The following is a 19751-nucleotide window of genomic DNA, read 5'->3' on the forward strand; positions in this document are numbered from 1 at the left end:
TGCTTAGGTCTTGCCGTTAATTCTCAGTAATATACAACTTGCTCTTTCCAATATATCAGATAATAATAATCAATAATTTATCAATTAAATGTATTATTAAATAACACTTTATTTATTTAATAAACATAATGTATTTCGCATTTCGATTGTTAACAATATTATTTTGTATGCTACAATCTATAGAGTGAGACGTAATATTAACGCTAAGATAACCCGTTTTTTGGCTAATGGCGATACAAATCTAAATTGTGTCTTTGTTTATAAACAACATATCCAAGTTCATTTCCCATTTCTCCCTGAAGTATGTTTTATGATCGCAAAGCATATGAATCAATCAATAACAAACCTGAACTACAATTAATATACTCCATTCAATCATCACTAACATACTTCATTCCCTTCATTCATATAACTTTCGACAAAAATTGAAATCCATTCACACTATATAACAAGTTAACATATGCATTCCATAAGCATCCATCTAGTTCACTAGTGAAATACATATCAAATGACAAACATGTATCAAGTTCATAAAATCGGATCAACTTCACTCCGTTTTGATTCCCAAATCCATATATAATTTATCAAAATAAAGTTTCAGATTGCTCTTTACAAACCATCCTTGTTTGCTTGGTCACGCACCATCTTTCTTGTTCTTTATTGCTACAGATGCTTCATCTAGACCTTTCATTATCTCATTTATCAATTTGGAAAAATCTCTAGTTGGTCTAGGGGCTTCAAAATGATTGGAAGCACTCGTGCTTTTGTTTATTGGTTTCTTGAATGGCAGTTTAACGCTGTGGACTGATGGTTGAGTAGCACGTCTCTGAATCTGAGCTTGTTTTTGTGTTTGCTGATAGAAAAGAGTTGGCTGGGACGGGGTTGATGAAGGAACAAACCTTGTACCTTGTACGCTTAATGTTTGAGTCCCCAAGAATCCGCACTTACCCTAAATCCACCATTAGCTATAACCATTGGCCCTGTCACAAATGTTCTGGTTAGTATATAATATGCATCACCAATAAGAATTGAGGAGTCGGTATTTGAGGGAGGACTTGTTCAGTTTTGTCCATGATTAGCAATAGCCTATTGTTATATAGAACTAATTAGCAATATCATGTGTGTGTGCGACGTGTGTGTATATGTATATGCATATGTATATGTATACATTTATGTGTGTATATATGTATGTATATATATACATATATCATACTCCCTTTAAAAGAGGGAGTTCTAGAAAAACTTTTCCTACCCAAAAATGCCCTTCATCTATCATAAATTTAAATTTAACAAAGTTACCCTTTTTTAATGCTACACAGGAATCAGAAAATCAAAACCCTAAACGTGCGTCCTTTTCGTTCTTCATTCCATCGTTTACGATTTCGCTCCGGTTTTCAGAAAAATACCAACCCTTTTAGTCTTCCTCCTCCTTTCTTCTATTCTCCATCTCCTACATCTCCAAATAATTCACAACAAAATCCCAATCCAAGATCCTAATTTCTCACCTAATTTGTTCCATTGATTTCTCTCGCAATCGGAGACAACAATCTCAATGTCGAGCTCGTGAGTCGACCCTCTCAGCTTTCCTAATGTCCCCAAATCTTTGATCTCAAATTTTTTCATCCAAGTTCTCTAATTTTTCATCCATTTTTCTAAATTCTAGGTTTTCTTTTGGATATAAGAAGAATCAGTTCCTCGGATTCCAGGTGAGAAAGCTATAATTAATAGTTTAATTATGTGTTGTTCTTGTTATCCATTACGATTCATATTTATGGCTCTTGTGCAAGTTGATTGAGAGTTTTATATTGCAAACTTCTTGTTATCCATTACGATTCATATTTATGGCTCTTGTGCAAGTTGATTGAGAGTTTTATATTGCAAACTAATAGATAAGTAATACACCAAATACATATGGCTCTTGTGCAAGTTGATTGAGAGTTTTATATTGCAAACTAATAGATAAGTAATACACCAAATACATCAAGTAACATGTAGAGTGAGATGTCTATAAGAAACACATAGTATTTTCATAGCAAGAATGATAAGAGTAATGATTCATTATCAATCAAAGCATTTAGCTACATATTTCATAAAATGAATGATACTTATAGATTTGTTTGTGAAGTGACCACTTCTAAGCTTATGAACAATGCATGGTCAATAAGCAAATCACAATAAAGGGTCTCGATAAAGAGTCTTTAGCATAAGACTGGTAAGTCTAAAGTTTGTAGCTCGTAATTTGGTGTTAACTTTAATATATACTATAATATGCACCCATGGAACAAATGGACCTAATGGTACGTGTCACTTTAAATTTGACAAACATAATTCATATACCCAAGAACTTGAAACCCGAACCTCTTCTTGCAAAGTTTCTCCAACATTTCCTCTGAAAAGGAAAAGATCTTCAATGGATCATTGCAAAATTTTCTATAAAATTGGAGCTCGACTACCTGCTCTATAAATGTGAGTTTATTTGTTTGCATATTATAACTCTTGGTTAAGTTTAGTACCAAAAAACTCATTGACTTGAGCTACAATTTTCCACATTATCTCCCTCATCTTCCTCATTAGGTGTAGAGTAAAGCTCAGGGGCATTAACTTGACTATAAACTAGAGCTATACGACCAACTTGCTCATAGCCCCCTGATTCCTAAATAGAACAAATAGCATCTCAGTGTAGACATGCTACCTCTGTTATCCTTTAATTTGGCGAAAAATCTAATATGTGTACGTAGCATTCTACAAATACTATGTTGCATGGATCTATATCCTTTAGTTCCAGAATAGTTTTGAAGATGTAATAAATGTAAGTGAATCACAATATCATTTGTTGATTATGTTTTATCAATTGTCTTATCTATGTTTTCCTCATTCAAGTTTATGCATATTATTATTTTAGTACTAATTTTTTTCTTCATGAGATTATTGTGTTTGCACTAATAGTTTGTTCGTGTGTTCATCTTGTTTCTTGTTAATACCGCAGTTGCTAGAGAAGCAAAGACCATTAGATGTTGCAGAGGTGCTTCGAAGTAAGCTTAACTATTTTGATGAGCTTATAAATTCAGTATTGTCAAAATAACAGTTGATTAATATTGCACACTTTAACCTTGGTCAGATTATTAAAGTGGTTACGTTTTACTTAAGAGTATTATAATACAATGTAGGTATTTAGCAATTTGAATCTAGGATTTCCCAGGCATCATGTGCTATTCCTCAAAAAGAAAAGTAACAGTGGGGTAGTGATTTGGTATGGCTTGTCATTTGGAGGTTTGTGTAATTTTGAGTTTGGAAATACTCGCATATGCTACATAAATTGACAAGAAGACAAATTAGCATCATAAAACCGAGTGATGGGGCTAATTGGACTAGGGTTATGTGATACCAAAACAAGCTCTTAAGAAAGTTACGTTAGTTCTGTTTAGACACTGCGTGATATTTTGCTCCAGAACAAAGGATTTGGTTTCAATTAAACACTACTAGACATTTCCCCTATGGTTTTGGTATTTGACTCCTGTGAAACTTGGTCTTGCAATAAATCTTATGCTAGATTTTTAACATAAAAGAAAATTCAACGTTAAATCTCTATTGCCTATTGATATACATGGAATTTTTAGGCTATACCAAGGCAGGCACAGTGGGCTGTCTTCTTAACTCTTGGTCACTGATTGTTTTGGCCTTTATCACTATGTTGATAGAAATTTCTTTCCTTCTATGCTTATTATTTTATTATATAATTGTTTATAGAAGTTTCTATCAATTTCTTTTCTGCAAATGTAAACATTAGGAATGGCCAATTCCTTCCTTTCCTTAAACAGGTCGATGACTGGAACTTGTACGGTTCTATTATCTTGTCTTGTTGCTTAAAAATTAGTTAACTTGTGATTCTTCCGATATAGTCCTATTATTTTACTTCGTATAATTTCTTACACTTTTAATGATTTTTTGGTGGAATTTGGAAATTAGTTGTACGCATTCATTAATTATATGTGATGTGAGGAACTACTTTGAGCAGAGTGATGAATTAGTTTGAGTTGTTGATATCTCCTATGTCCAGAGCTGGAGAATCTCCTCAAAGAAGCGGCTTCAGATATGTTGCACCTTATAAATTTAAATTTCATACATATTGTTCTTAGTTTTCTTAGCAATCTACCATCTGTTATGCCATGTAACTTTTTTTTTTTGTTCCTGTAGAATCTGCTTTTACTTATAAGGACTTATAATATTACACTAAGTTTGCTTTATGTTTGATATTTTGGATTTTTAACTTGGTGAGATACTGATATTGCTGTTGTAGGAAATGTGTATCCCGTATTATTGATATGTAGGTTTCTCTTTATAAAATGTGTTGACTTGCTGATTGTCTTAGGTACTCTATAAGGATATACTGATATAGATGTTCTTAAAGCAATCACCACAATCAAACTATTGAACCACTTATGGCCTAGCTCTATGCGACATCGAGAACGAGCAGCACGTGCAACACACATGCTCTCTAATTTATAATTAATGATGAGGATAAGGCACAAAAAAAAATTTCACTGGTAAGGTTTTTCTAATAAATTCACTATTTTTTTGAAGGACAACTTTCATTTTGGTTTTTTTCCTGAAATATATCATCTTGATAGGGTTTTGATTGAAATTTCTTGGTGGTTCTAGGTCACGAACCTTAAAAATTCTTGTTTAACTATATTGACCACTGGATTTTTCGAGAGGCCAATCTTGAGTTTATATATTTCTCTTATGTGGATTTTTTAGGGCCTCAGTAGCAGAGAACTAGGGGGCATGTAGAAGACGATGCTCCCTCTAGAAAAATGGAGAGGATCTCCTTATTCGCTTGTCGATGGTTGATGCCTCCAAAACTTTTTAGTGGTAAGTTTTTCTTGAATATCATTATTAGGTCAAGTTTTATTGTTTTGATATAATCTACCCACCATATTCCTTGTACTCATTATTAGGTTAAGTTTTAGTGTTTTGAATTAAGATGCAAGATATTATAGGTTGTTCATGAATGTAGTGAGGTTTTCTATTCTTTTTTTCTTTGGGTCTACTACAAGCAGTACACACACAATTTTTAGGTATCATAGACTTTCAGGCTTGAGCAAAATTATCAAACCATCAATGACACAATGTAAGACTCCAATCTTTTGCTTTGTATTTTTTAGAGTTCATGATTTCCTATGTCATGGACAAGGTTTAAAATATCGGTTATCGGGGGTTTATCGGACGGCCAAAATCCTTATCGGATAGCGGAAATCGGGGATATATCGGGGATAAGTAGTATTTATCGGAGTGATATACTGGATGATGTGTATATATAATATAACAATTAAAAAATGTAATCTAATCATGCTTAATGAAATATAAACATACCAAAATGTAAATCATCATGTTTAGAATCATTAACCAATTGTAGAAAGCGAAACTTGCATCATAGCCTTGAAAAAATATAATGTTAGTCAAAATGGGCCGATAATCCCGATAAAAAAGTCTTACTTATCGGCCGATAAGTGCCGATAACGACGATAAATCGCCGATAAACCTAGAAAAACGATAACTGATTAAAAATCCAATTTATCCTAGCAGAGAGCTACCAAATCCGATAACTCGGCCGATAATATCGATTATCGGCCGATATTTAAAACAGTGGTCATGGATGATCATAGTTGATTCGTTTTTTTTTAATTTTAGTAGTTTTAGGATTTCGTTTTAAATATAATTATTCCAACTGTATTGTTCAACAATTTTGTTTATTTTATTGTAGTCTATAAATAGAGAAATATATATCTCAAGTAAGATGTGTTGTATTTGATACATTTCTTGAATGTGTTTACTAATCTTTTCTTTTCTCCATTTTAAAATTAGATAGAATTCAAATTAGGACTGTTAGACTTGATCCAAAATCAATGTTAGATCGGAGATATGATTTGCTCTACCTTTTGTGAATGGGGTGAATATTTCTTATCGAATCGAGAAAAATATCTAACATATAAAAATAAGAAGGCACAGAAGCGTGTGTGTATTTTGACATTCCTTGACAATGGATGCTCACAACCTGAATTGAAATCAAACCATAGTTTTCTAAATCCATGTCAATTCTTTCGTACTTGTACATGTTATGAGAGCAATTGTCACATCTATTCATTCATAGTGTATTCTATTTAGAGCGTGTAAATTTGTGCTTAACATCTATTTTCTCTTTGACGTGCTTAATATTTCTCAAGATAGTTGATTTATAATTTCGACAATATGCTTAACACAATATGCTTCTTTTTGTTGGTACGTGACCAAGTAGTACATGCTCCCACTATATTAATAACTTATACATTGCTCCTCTTTTGTAGCAGCGGCATGAGAGATATTGGAATGAAACGGTATGACTAAGCTTTGGAGTGTCTTCATAATATGATAAAGAGGATATATCTTGCTTTCTTATCTTCGTTTGTATATCCAATCTGTTAGGGAAGTCCATTTACAAGTAGCATTGCTCCAGTGACCACTTAGATGCAATAGCTTTTGAAGCATTCAAGAAGCATATTTTGGGTTCACTAATTAAAAATGGGAGCGTCTGTTTCTTTTTTTTCATCTGTTTTTATTGATGATGAAAAGTTTTTTTAATCCGTTACATGAACTGCATTGCAAAAGTGTTATGATCTTTGTTAATTTTTGTGCACCTATTCACAGTGGACCCCTTGAATGATAATAATTATCTAAATAATATAAAATTGTTAATTTTTGTGCACCTATTCACAGTGGACCCCTTGAATGATAATAATTATCTAAATAATATAAAAGAACTTTTAATTGTAGAGTTCACTAAGATAAGCCAATAATACTAGCCCATCTAACTAATTGTAGCATGTAATCACTCTCTACAATCAAGGTTATAGAGAATCCAGACCCCAAACATTATAGGAGTTCAATAAGCACGATTTAATGATATTGTTGTACCCTTTGAGGCACTATAAAGCCTCTTATTTTTCCCTCCTATTATGTGCAACTTTTAAAATTAGCATACTTCATGAATTAATGATGCACCTATTCCTATATTACTTTGAAAACTTTAATATATGAATTTCATTAAGTAGTGTCAAGTTTGTTCATTGCATCGCCTTAGAATATCAACTGTTACTCATTTTCTTTGATTATGCTAATATCTTTGTTTCTTTCTATTTTAAGCTTCTTCCCTTTTTAAGTTATCTTTCTGATTGAAAGTTGTTATCTTTTTGTTTGTAGATGTGATGTGGGGACTGAAAGTTGAAAATAACACTTAAGAAGGTTCAGATATTAATATTTAAAGAAACTTTTTTGGTAGTTGAGGATAACAATCGGGAAGGATTGGATATTAATGCGGCCTTTTTCACCAGTTTTAATAGGTGAGTATCCTTTTGTCTTTCCCTCTTTTACTTTCTGTTATGTTTCTAGCTTATCTTTATTGATATATGTTGCTAGATATCTTTTATTAAAATTTATAGTCATGAACGTTTCTTTTTATGAACTATATTATTGCTTGACGTTTACAAGGTATTATTGTTACTGAATGCTGATAATATAGGATTATCAAACCTTATCCTTCCTTATATGACAAATGATGACTAGGTTTGCTCGTTGTCCACTAAAGAAGGCTCTAAGTTGGCGACCTTCATACTCCTAGAAGCACAAATACCTTACTAGCACTACAAGAAATACGGTATTTAACGACCAAACTTAATAAAGGGATTAGTTGACCGTCGTTAATGTGCATATAATAACGACGGGTTTTTAAAGCCTTCGTCGAGTGATTACAAATATTATAGGAATGATGTGAGATGGGTAACGGTTTTCTAGTCCCTTCATTAATTTAATCCTAATACCGTCATTATTGGGTCTCATTAAAAACGAAGGGGTCCATTACCTTCATTAATCATAACTCTTGATCATAACAGGATTAGTAATCAAAATTAATATGAATAACCCTGTGACGCCCCTGGGTTCACACAAGGCTGCAGTCCAAGGTGAAACCAAGAATGTTGAGGCGGTTCTTCCGGTTCCACAGAAAAGGGCCCCCAACTTTGGGGGGCCTAAATCACGCAAAAAATACAAGGGTTAAAACGCGATTTCCTTTTCCTTTTCCTTTGATTTTTCGCCGAATCCAGCGTAGGTCGCGGCGGCGTAGAATCTCTCGGGGTAAGCGAGGCCGAGCTCGCCCTTGCCTTTGAGATCGAAGAGGAGATCGATCTCTCGAGATCCAAGAGGTCTGGGTGGCGGGAGGAGTAGGCTAGGTCGCTAGGTGGCTTCTTGATCTCGAATCGTCTTCCAATTTCTGACGCCTGTGAGAGATTCTGCTCGTGATTCTCTATTGACGGAGATCTCCACCGCTGGGAATGGCGAGCAACGTCTCCGCTGTCTACATCTAGGTCATCGATGATGTCGTAAGCAAGGTTCGAGACGAGTTCATCAATTCCGGCGCCGGCGAGGCGGTGCTGAACGTGCTTCAAGCGGTAATTTCAGTGTTCTTTTGACGAGAAATGTTGAATTCTAGAGTTTTCATGGCGATTCCAGTGACCAGTGTTTGATGTTGATTCTAGGGGAAATTGGTGTAGTCTTTTCCATTCTGGAGTCGTTAATGTGTTGATTTGGAGACTGGATGAACCGTAGAATTGGTTAATTTTGCTTGTCGTGCTAATTTATTGGTAAATTTACCAAATTTTGGTAGTTTTCAGGGGCTGACTGTTTATCCCTTTGATATAATCTTTTTTTGGGGGGGAGATTCCCTCTAATTGTTGCCGCTGAAAACAGGTGCTGGGCAGAGGGGGCGCTGGCGGTGGAGTTGGGCAGAGCGACATGATTGTATGCCAACGTGAAAATTCCCTCTAATTTCATATATTTTACTGTTTTTTTAGTTGAAATTGTTCTTGATTTCTAACTAATTTAGAATCTTGCAATAAAATCAAATGAAAGAAGAATTTTAAAAGAGATGAATTTATCACTATGTTGATGATTAAATTAAATGGAAGAAGAATGAACTTTAAAAGATATGAATTTGTCACTATGTTGATGATTAAATTTTAAAAGAGATGAACTTGATTTTTTTCTCTGTATTTTCCTTCTCTTCCCACCAAGATGAAATAATGTGGGAATAGGACAGTGGAATCCATGGCCAAGCAGCTGAATTCACATGTTGTCAGCGTCGGCCCAGCACCGCCAAGTGACCGCGCTTGCCCCGTCGTCGTCACGGTGAAACGCCAACGGCTGGAATTTGTTTTGTGGTAATTTTACACTTAAGTCCTCTATAGTTTATCCTACTTTGCACTTTTGCCATAAAATATCTATACTTAAAAGTACCCTATAGTTTTGTTTGATGTAATTGCATTCAAGTACCCTATAGTTTCTCCTCACTTTTTTTGGCAGCAATTTATACCATAAAGTTTTAATAAGTTACAATTGTATACCTTCACTTGTTGCATTAGATTGTATACTTTAAATTTTTAAAAGGTTGCACTTAAATACCCTAAAGTTATTAAAACTAACACTGTAATATCCTCCCCTATGCAAATTTGAGGGTATTTAACTTGTTGCATTGGATTTTGTATACCATTTGTTTGCTGATTTTTAAAGGGTGCACCTTGTTTTTCAATGCTAAAATCTTAACTCACAAGCACAATTTCAAAGCAGGGCTGTGAGTTCTTTTTTATGAATCTATTGTGGATGTTTGAGTGACAGTGAAGGCTAAGTGTTAAAAATGTTCAATGGCATGATGCTCGATGAAGACTTGTCTATTTTAAATGCAAATTAGAGATTTTCATGTTTGATGATTAGTTGACTTTAATGTTTGATGCCCACTGTAAACAAAACTTGGATTTTCCCCCCTGACTACTAATTTTGATTTTTATAACTCTTTGACCTTACACAAGCCATTCAAAGAACAAAACTTGTTTGATGTGGAAATTTAAGGAGTAGTTTAAAATTATCTCTATATAATTCCTCAGCTTTATGACACAAATTGAATGATAACATCAACTGTGTACTAAGGCCTATGTAAGTATCTTTATATTGAACAAGTAAGATGAGAACGTGAAAATAATAAAATGCTTATACTAAACATGTAAAGTGAGAAATTCACTCATCGTCTACAAAGGAATCAACCTTTATCTTCCTATTAATCCCCCTTGAAGCTTATTGGAAACCTACTGCTACCTGTTGACTTATCATGAATCCTTTTTTATTTTGTTTCTTGCCTTGGGCTTTGACTTATGGAATGCAGTTTAACTTGCCAATTTGCCATCGGTCCTTGTAGCGGTAGCTTAAGGTACATGGAATGATATACTTACTGCAGATTTGAGAAAATTTGTTCTATAGTACAACCGCAGTATGAGCATATCTTCAATGCTGTACATGCTACTTGTTTGAGCACATGGACATACGCTAATATACTTTATTATTTAATATTTTTCCTCCTCTTTCAGTTGTTGTTCTGTGTTTACTGTTAGACTTTGGACTTAAAAAAGGTAGGACAATAAATATTCTTCACATTCTATTTTATTTACCCACTGTTCGTACATATACATTACGATAAAATTCTTTGACTTCCACATTTTAAATATGTTAATGAATTAAAAGCTTTCTTTGCTTTCTATTACACTTTACTTGCTGACCCTGCTTTGCAATTATATACATGTTGCAATTATATTTCCTACTTTGCAATTAATATACCCTTGTTTTGTTTAATTGCACTAAAGTACTTATAGTTGTATACAGATCTTATATACCTTGCAATTAATTCACTGCAATTATATATTCCAATTAATATACCAATTTATATACCTTGAAATTAATTCCTATAGGTGTGCTCATTTTCATATGTATATGTAGGTTGTAAGTGTAATTAGTTTTATGTGAATTAGCATAGATTAGCAGCAAAAGAATTAGAGGTGAACAATCACTTGAGTTTGTTGGTTGGCCCTTTATTCATTGAACCATACTATATATCAATTTAAATTTGTTAGTGATCCTTCTTATTTAAAATGGAGTTTCCTCTTCTAATTTGCTGGATCCCACTGTCGGTGTGGTGTTAGATGAAGTCTTGGAAGAAGCACCCAAATGGAAGGTCTTACGCGTAAGTGAGTTCCTTTGCTTTGGTAAGCTTCTTTTTAATTTGCCACTCTGCATTTACTTTCTTGTGGGTTTTTGAAACAAATCTTGTTTATGATATGTGCTTCAGTGGATGGCTTGAGCTAGATCACAAATTTGATAATGCTATTTACCCATATATGCATCTCATCTGTGTTTGGGCGAGTACCTTCGGATGGGGCTATAAGTATAAATTAGTAGCTTTTCCATACCTAATTTACTACTGTTCCATTATGCAATTTGCATTTCTAAGCCATGTTAAATGGACAATATAGTATAGATATATATTATATATAATTTGTTGGAGATTGAAATTGAGGCCTGTGCAGTGAGAAAGTTTAGTGCAATTCTCATTTGAGGTAATGTTTACCATGTTAGAAGGAAGTGTATAATCTGAATGATACATATTTTCAGGAATTGCTAGAAGAAATAGAAGAAGAACGACATAAGGAAGCTTTGTCAAGACAAGAGCAGGATATGGTTGAAAATGTTGAGGATAATACTGACGTTGTTTTGGTAGCTTGTAAAGATGAACGCTCATGTTTGCAGTTGGAAGATTGTATATCGAAAGGCCCACATAAGGTATACATTAAGAGCTTTAACCTTTTATATTAAATAAATGTTTAATATTTTTATCCATTAACAGCACATGTCAAATGCCTTTCTTGTATGGGTCCTTTATTCAATCTCCTTTGTTTTTCCAATACTCATTGGTTACTAATTCCAAATTTATCCCGCCCATACATGTTACCATATTTTTTTCCTAGCCCTGGATGGCTTATCCATTATGCTCTTATCTTTTCTGCTTACGTTGCCTCTCGCGTATTTCCATTTACATTTCTTCCTGTTAGGCTGTCGTCTTTTCTGCTGTTGTGATCATCGCTCTTGAATTCCTTTTATTCCATATATTAGTTCCTCCTATTATTTGTTTTCTGTAAAACAAAAGCATTGTGTTTACACCAAATTGAATGCAATTTACATTATAATCTGTACTTGACCATTCCTTTAAATAGGAGTAGTCTTTCTTTAGCCCTGTAGAGGTGATTTCTTAAAGGGTAAACTATGAAGATTACATAGAAGCTTTGGAATAATCTATATTCTTTTAATTTATTATCTATAGTGATCTCATATTTGAGCGGATACTGGATGCTGAATCGCTCCTTTCTGCCTGTAGGTCATGCGGGAAGAATGGGAGAAATACTTGTTGGGTAAGGCTCAGTTGCATAGCTTGCGTAAATGCAATAAGAAAAGATCTCAGGATCCTTAGGGCTTCGGGGTACTTGATGGAGTAGCTATTGGGCCTTCTGAGAACACAAGCTAGCAGCATATCCAAGCTGGAAAATGATGCCTTACTGTCTGCAGCATCAGAGATTAGCAATTTAAATAAAGAAGAAATCAGTGTAAGGCACAATTCTCAGCCACGTACGAGGAGAGGGAACTATGGAAGAGGAAGGGGGAGAGGAAAATCCAGGGAATCAACAGAAAGGGCTCAAGTTCCTGAAAAGCGAAGTGAGAAGCCATCAGAAAAAGAGATGATTAGAGATGAAAGGATGTGGCTTTTTCATACTTTTATTTTAATTTGTTTAAGATAGTTTCACGTATTTTTCTTTGGAATAATTGGGATAATAACTCTTGTTACTAGTATTGAATATTTGAGGATTGTGGAATTTTATTTATTGATGTTATTAATGAATGGAGTTTTTGTTTTTCCTTTTATTCATTATTGGGTATTTTCAATATATTTTTGTTGTGAATCTTAGTGTCAGATTGAGAATAATATGATAGTTGCATATGAATGGAAAAATTATTATTAATGTATATTATAAATTTGTAGTCTACAATGACGGTTTTATAAATCGTATTTTGTTCATCAATGAAGGGAAAGCACCGTCGTTGATGGGTTACTAATTACCCATTATGAGGACTTTTACGACGGTATCTAACCGTCATTAATTAGTCTTCAACGATGGAAAAATATCCCCGTAACTAATGGTAACGACGGGAGAATATCCCCTAACTAATGGTAACGACGGGAAAATATCCCGTCGCTGATGGTAACGATGGGAAAATATCCTCGTCGCTGAAGGTAACGACGGTGATAATTACCATCGTAAATATTAATAACGGTAATATGTTCCGTCGTTATAGACTCTATAACGACGGGTAGTATATCCCTTCATGACCCTTTAGCGAAGAGGGCTTCAACGACGGGTGACGAAGGGATTTTCCCCGTCGTTAGCATACAATAACGAAGGTTTTCAGCTCTTTAACGAAGGAAAATCCCTTCGTTAAAGATGTAATTTCTTGTAGTGTAGAGTTATGTTTATATTCCTTACTAAAGAATCACAGACACACTATATGGACATCTGACGCGAAAGTTTTACCTTCAACTTCAAAGTTAGATATCCATAAATATGGTTCTAGAGATCAAATATTCCTGGAATAAGCAATGCCTATTTTCAGTTATTGCCAACGGCAAATGTGTTGTATATTCAATATTATCTTGAAATATAACATGATAGAGCACACCATTATGATATTATCTGAGCCATTTCTTTCTGAACAAGTTACTTGCATTATGGTGCTAACATACATTCTTAACCGCATGTGTTGTGAAATGTTAGGGTACGAAAAACTCAAGATGCCAAGAAAGCGCAAGTGAGAGATTGCCCACACATATCATTAAGTTATAAGAAAAAAAATAGTTATAAGATAAGAAATAAAACAAAGAAGAAGAAAAATGTTGATTTACTACTTGCTCCCTATCTATTCTTTATATACATAACTTTATCATGAACTTTAAATTAGTTCACAATTTGTTATAATGATTGATGAACATGTTCATTGGTATAATAGGTATTTTCATGGAAGGATAATTTTATTATTGAATGGAAAGTTTTAATGGATAAGATCAAGCCGAAGCTCTTTGCCCTGCAGGAAAAATGTGATTTCATTGTTTTAGTTGGGATACAAAAAACAAACTTGAGCTCGCCCATCCCACTTTTTCTAATTGGGATACAAAAACAGACTTGAGTACACTCATCCTACTTGATTAAAACATTTTAACTGATATATAAATCAGACCAGGATTTCTACTTAATTAAAAAGAAATGAAAGATATTGAACCTAAACATTTATTTTTGAAAAAGCAATATATACTAATAATGTCCACCTAATTTGGTTGCAGGTAGCGATTGTGTGAACAAGCTGAAGACATTTTCAAAGTCAATGACACTCAAAAGAAAGTATGCAACTCTGGATAGCAATTCAATCAAGAGGATCCGCTCATGAATTAGAATAAAGGTTCTACAAAAAAAAATTAAAAAAATCAAAGATACAAATGGGACTTTGAAAATCTATAATTTTAAAAGTTTCAGAAAAGTACCCTTAAAGTTTGTTGACTTAAAATGAGTTCAAAGGCAAAGGTAGCAAGTGATTCTCTTGTGGATCTTCAACATAAAATGAGGCGGTTTAATGCAGAGAATGCTAAAGATAGCATGTGATATTTAAATGGAAGGACAAAGTTTAATGAGTGTTTTGGAATTTATATGGGATATTGAAATTTTCATGCGTGAATATATGTACTCACACATTAGGTATTGCAAAGGCTTAGTCAAACTTCTAATGCCATGAGTTTGGATTTACATCAACATCATCAAACATTATTTTAAGGATTATTCTTGTGACAATATTTGATTGATTGATCACGTTATAGCTGCAACCAGTATACAATTACCCAATCAATCACTAAATGTAATTTCGTTGTTCAATTGTTGAATTTTTAGCTTATGTCTATATATTTGATCCATTGCTTGCCTTCAATAATTTAATAACAAATCTTTCCCTAAATAAAATTATAAATTTATAATAAATAATAAAAAATTTACCACGTACATTGCACGTGCAATCCAACTAGTACATATATATATGTGTGTGTGAGTGTGTGTCTGTGTATTATTAGTTATGTTTAGAAATTTTACATTGGATTGTGATAATGTATCCGTATATCTTGAAGGCACAAATCTCTGGTTAGTCTTCCTCACTGGTTTTCTCTTTTTTGGAATATAATCTTGAAGTGCAACTTCTTTAGATTTTTCTATGCAAAAGACAATATTATGAAGTTGTGATGATAATTTAGCAACATAAGTATGCATTTAAATACTCCTGCATACCTGAAGCCTCATTTGCTTTAGGGGATCTTAGTCCTTTTGATGTAGCCATATGTATAACTTTAGAATCATTTAAAACATATTACTAGTAAAGAAATTTGCATATTAGTAAAGTAGCAATTTGCTTGAATTGAAAATTCATGTAATGTAACTGAACCATACCTTGTAAATTGACCCCACATTTGCAGCAAATATTATAGATTCCTTGGCATGTGCATCACTATGAAAAATTCATTAAATATATCTTTTACAACTTTTGCTCCTCCCCAACTGAAGTTGTCCCTAATGCCTCACAAAAATCATGTGAAGCTTGAGCCTCCTATCTATATCATACACAAAAAGTTTGTGTAGGTGTCCCCAGTTGTCCTCCTGCATCATGTGAAACATCTTCGCACTCCTCCAGCGGATTTTAAAACCCCCTCATTTTGAACCCATCTACTTCTAGCTGCTGGTGGCCTAGTTCTACCAAGGAGTTGTATTGAGATGGAATTTATCCTAGCTGTGTTGATGATTCCTCAGCATTATCTTTAGTAGATGGCTTCCTTTTTTTTAGATATCTCAACTCTTTCATTAGGACGAGCTCTTATATTATGTTTAGATTTTTTGCAGTTTGAGCATATATTCACTTGTCCATATCTTCTAGCTTGATCTTGATTCTTCAATTCATCAGCTCCTTTCCTCATTTATGTTTTGGTCTTCCTACTTTTCTTTTAAAAGGTGGATCTAAGTTTCTTTTTCATACCCAATTTTTAGCCAATAAGTTGAATCAGAAATAGGGTTTCTTTCACCTTTATAAGCAACTCTATACTTGTTGATCTTGAAGCAATTAAGGAACACAAAGTATGTCTGTAAAATCCCATTCTTTACAATCGCATGTCCTATCCTTTGTGTTAATAGTTAGATAACTAAACCTTCATCCACCTGAAATTTTCCCAACCCAGATTGACAATACACACACGTCTCCCTAGATCTCCTATCCAGCTCATTTAACTTGGACACAATCTTAGGACTAACATCACCATGCCAATTTTCAGCAATTATTTTTTTATTGACAAAACTTTTCTATAACAACCTTGTAATCATCTCCATCAAAGTAATTATAGGATTGTCTCTAGCTTCTAGTATGAACTTTCAAATATTATTCCAAATATTATTAATAATTAGATCACATTTTACCTCAGTTGTGAAGTATGATATGCACCTTTTGGTTTTAAGCTTGTTTAAATAATCATATGCCCCCTGATTCATCTTTTTAATTGACTCAATTACTTCTAGATGCTTACTTGTGGTGTATAAGGATGCTGCCTTCCAAAAAAAATTTCAAATCACCCTCTTTGAATCTATCTCTGAAATTAGCATACAAATGCCTACCATAAAATCTATGATGAGCTTCTGGCACTAGTTTCCTAAACGTCTCCGGTAATCCCTTCCAATATTAAACAAATAATAAACATAAATCACAAGAGGCCAATATGTTTAAATTGACAAAAATTGCATTATTTATAAAGTGTACATTTTGACTATCACTTATGTACATCCATCCATGTTGTCTCTGGTCACCGATTGCCTCCAAAGATTCCCCATAAATCAACTCCATGTCTTCTCACATTTATTATGAACAACTCCAATAGCTACAGGATACATCTAATTATTCACATCTCTACTCATCGCCCTAAGCAAAGCACCACCTCCTAATCCCTTCAAGAAGCATCCATCAAATCCTATGACAGGCCTACATCCCATTTTAAACTCTCTAATTTGAGCTGCATATGCAATAAAAAAGCCAAAGAATGTATTTAGCTCGCCCTCAATCTTTCTTGTAGTGTTCAACCTTACAACACTAATAAGGTTTTTTTTTTGTAGAATCATATTTTCATATTCCTAAAGTGTTGGGCATATTGTTCTTTGTAGCATCCTTCACTAATATTCATAGCTATCCTCTTTGCTCTATACACCTTATAATCCTTTACATTAAGCATAAGGTCACAGATTATTTTTTTATTTGAAAAGAATCAATTGGCCAATTTGGATTATCTTTAATCTGTAGCAGGCATTGCTTTACAAAGCCAGGTACAAGTAGCTTGAACATTTTTAGACACTTTCTCACAAGTGTGCACCATGAAGAGACTTGAGTCGTCACTTGCTTTGATCTGAAATCCATGAATCCCAACATCTCCAAGTACATCCTTCCTTCTTGTATTTGGCTGATATTCTCTTACCCTCATTCTTTTTAACACAAAATCAAACCCTCTAATAATAGCAGCTTTCCTCAGAAGATTTCTAAACTCATTTGGATTATAAAATTGCATGCCAATGTACAGTTTTGGATCCTCCATATCTCTTTCTTCTCTAATTTGATGCCTTTGATTTTCGAAAGTTCTTGAATCACCCTTGTCTAAGGAAAGAAGACTCAGAAGTTCCTCAATTGCCTCAATGTCAGAGTCACCATCTCTTGTAAGCTCTGAATCATGACCAATTAACTTTTGAAATTCTTCTTGATCCCCTTCATCTTCATTAACTTCATTGTATTTATTCTCTTCAATGTTGTTAATTGGAGCTTTAGACGTCACAGCAATTTTAAAATCCTCCATATCATTCTCTTTACAAGGAATCAAATGGCCAATATCATTCTTTCTAGATGAAATCCAATCTTCATCACTATCATTTTCCTCATCACTGTCCCCAAACAAAATCCTATATCATCATTTACTTTCTATTTTCCCTTATTTGCATTTCCCCATTCCTGTACACCCTTCACTGTGACTGTATTATCTGCTTTGTTTACATCTACCCCTTGGACAATGTTACAGAAGACGCTAGGCAAACTAGGAGTTTGAGCGAGCGCCTAGCGCCTAGACCCCTGGGCTGCCTAGGCGTTTGACTAATTTTAAATTATTTAATTATAATAATTGATAAAAATATGTATTAAATTCATATAAATTTTCAAAAAAAGATAGCAATCTTAGTTCCACAATAAATCATGCATACTTAGATACTAAATAGCCAAAATAATAATTAACAAGGCTAGAGTCTAAGATGTTTTTTTTTTAATTACAATAATTGATAATGAATGTCAATGTTATAGAAAGTTTAGATGCCGGACTGGTGTCTAGGCGAATTTCTTTCTTCATTTAAGTGGTGGTCGATGAGGTTTTGCTGAAGGTCGGAGGAGGTAGTGGAGGTGTTCATATTTGGAGGTTAATGGAGTTTGGAGGACGTGTAGGCTACAACACATAAAATCACAACCAAGACCTACATGGTGCAATCCACGTAAGCAGACAATGCTCCCCTAAACGCTCGTAAAATCTAGGTGGCAGCCTAAATACAGCCTAGGCACTAGGCGCTAGTTAGGCGGCCTAAGTACCGCCTAGGCCTAGGCATACGCCTAAGCGGACTAGGCGAAGGTTTTTTAAAACAGTGCCCTTGGGTAATGCAACCATTATCTACATCATCTTCAACATCCACAACATCATTGCTACTTACATTATCTGCCATCTACATAGAGAAAAAAAAGTAAATTTTTTTTATAAAAACCCAAAAAATCCATAAAAGTACATCAAATAAAATCAAGTAACTAGTGGGAAATCAGTAAATTCAATAGACCCGTTATTTTTTCACACATTTCAACAATAATATTTCATTTTGACATTATTTCGAAAAAAAAAATTCAACTTTACAACATAATGGAATTCCACAAAATGCTCTAACTTAACACAATCCATAAAAAAATACAGTGCAATTCTACTAAATGTGATCAAAAGATTTGATTTTTCTTCCAATTTTTAAATTTTATTTCAATTCATAATTTTAAAAAAAAAATCCCAAATTACTTCTAACACAACAGTTTCTTCCCCAATTCTAACCAATGTCCTAAGTTCCAAGAGTAGCCATCCGCTACATTGTCAATAACTAAAACAATTACAACTAATTGATAAAATTCATTACCCAAGGTTTCGTTGGAGAGCAAAGGTCAGCGAACTTATTGAGATCGCAGGAACCACGAGGGTGGAGGTAATGCACGGAACCGTTAACGTTAAGAGGTGAGCAACAGAGCCGGCGATCTCAAGAGCGGAGAAGCCGATTGTGATGAGGGCAGTGAAATTAGGGAATGAACCGGGGGGATATTTCTTTTTAAGGAGTGGGGTTCATTTAATTGGAGGGTATTTTTTGTCAAAATGGGTATTTTTAACCGTGTTAACATGATCCTGGTGGTGGATAACTTAGGATATTAATGTACTACTTTTTGCGACATTATTTTTACAATTTTGAATATATAAATCTAATGTTACTTTACTAAATAGTGGAAAGTAAATGTAGGGAATGGAAGTGAAGATATAAAATGTTATTTGAGAGTTTAGTAAAGAAAACTGAAGTAAATTTGTTTTACTTTATTTGGGAGTTCTAATAAAGAGGAGTGAAGTGAAGTGAATATGTATAAAGTTACATAAAAATACCCTTACATATATATTGGAT

The 19751-nt window shown here is 33.8% G+C and overlaps 1 long non-coding RNA gene across 1 annotated transcript; it reads right to left on the minus strand.

Moving 5' to 3' along the window:
- Positions 375 to 19422, minus strand: LOC109821964. Its single transcript, XR_002241990.1, has 2 exons — positions 19224 to 19422; positions 375 to 980 (listed from the first exon to the last, which is right to left on the minus strand). It is a non-coding gene; the product is annotated as an uncharacterized LOC109821964 (long non-coding RNA).

Source organism: Asparagus officinalis, chromosome 8 (genome assembly GCF_001876935.1).
Source record: "Asparagus officinalis chromosome 8, Aspof.V1, whole genome shotgun sequence".
Taxonomy (NCBI): Eukaryota; Viridiplantae; Streptophyta; class Magnoliopsida; order Asparagales; family Asparagaceae; genus Asparagus; species Asparagus officinalis.